We start from the raw sequence: 1,648 nt of genomic DNA, 5'->3' as shown, positions 1-1,648 counted from the left end.
CACAGCCTTTATATTTTTAATAAGCCTTAATCAGCACAAGAGCCTCCATGCTGTTAGAATCTATTCTATGATCAATAACCCTGAATTATTACTTACTATTTACTGTGTTTCACCTGAGCTGCTCCTAACTCCCATTGGCCAGCCCTCAGGGCCATGTTTTTATAGCTCAGATAACCCATGGTGGCTTCTCCTCTAACCCCAGGGAACCTATGTCTCTTCTGCCCAGCCATTAGCTGTTGGCATCCTTATTTACCAATCAGAGGGGCTGGCGAGATGGATGGCTCAGTGAGTAAGAGCGCTGACTGCTCTTCCAAAGGTCATGAGTTCGAATCCCAGCAACCATATGGTGGCTCACAACCACCCATAATGACACACTCATCTGAAGTCAGCTACAGTGTACTTATATATGATAATAAATAAATCTTTGGGCTGGAGCAAGCAGGGACTGAGCAAGCAGGGCGGACTGGAGCACCAGAGTGAGTGGGGTTGACCAGAGCAAGCAGAGGTCCTCAAAATTCAATTCCCAGTAATCACATGAAGGCTAACAACCACTTGTACAGTGTACTCAAATAAATAAATAAATAAATAAACAAATCTTTTAAAAAATATTTACCAATCAGAAATAACTTGGGGCAGGGTCACAGGGACTACATGCAGGTTCCAGGTTTGGGGGGGCCAAACTTAGCTTTACAATAGGCAAAACCTCAACAAGGAAACAGTACTCTTAACCACAAATGTTTTCTCCAGGACCCGATGAGTTTTTATAGGAGCTTCCGAAGCTAACAGGAGTATGGATAAGGGGTTACTTATGAGGAAGAGACTCATGGACATCAGAACTTAGAGGATATGAACTCGCAGGCCGCTACAATCTGTTTTTCTGAAATTTGGCTGGTGAGAGTCTCCACCCCTGGCAACAGTTTACTTCTTTTTATACTTCGGAGGCAAATGCCTCACAACATGAATCTGCTCTGCCTCTAGATCCCTTTCATCCCCGGGGAGTTTCTTTTCCTATTCAGGGTGTGGCGGCCCACATCTCAATCTGAGTGGAGGCAGGCAGAGCTCTTAGTTTGAGGCCAACCTGGTCTACATAGCTAGTTCTAGGACAGTCGGAGCTGAATAGAGAGACCTTGTCTCAAAACCAAACAACAAACCAACAAACCAACGAGAGAAACCACAAATCCAGGGCTCACTGCCACCTCCTTTCTAAAGGCTTCTTTGTCTTGGTTCTCCTAAACTCTCACAGCACTTTTGTAACTTTATATTGTAACTTTATATTTTTTAATCTTATTTTTAATGATGGTTCTTAGAAGCTTTACCCTTCCTTGTAGCCCACCGCCCACCAGAGGTAGTGGGAAAGAGGACATGGGAAAGTGGACCTGTTCAGAAAGGGTTTTTTGGAGTAATTCCCATCTGTGTTGCTTGGAAATCGGCAGGCAGTGGCAGCTTGATTCATTCACAAACACCTCACAGATACACCAGTAGTCTAGTTTGGTAGAGTTGGGTCAGCAACAGTGTTGGCATGACCTAGCAGAGACAGCCAGGCCTCAGCCTCGTGTAACTTTAATTTTTTCAAATCCTATTTTTAATGATAGTTCCTTTTTATTTTTATTTTTTATTGACTTTTCGAGACAGGGTTTTTCTGTATAGC

The sequence above is a fragment of the Mastomys coucha genome, unplaced genomic scaffold (genome assembly GCF_008632895.1).
Source record: "Mastomys coucha isolate ucsf_1 unplaced genomic scaffold, UCSF_Mcou_1 pScaffold12, whole genome shotgun sequence".
Taxonomy (NCBI): Eukaryota; Metazoa; Chordata; class Mammalia; order Rodentia; family Muridae; genus Mastomys; species Mastomys coucha.
This window is presented reverse-complemented; position numbering follows the sequence as displayed.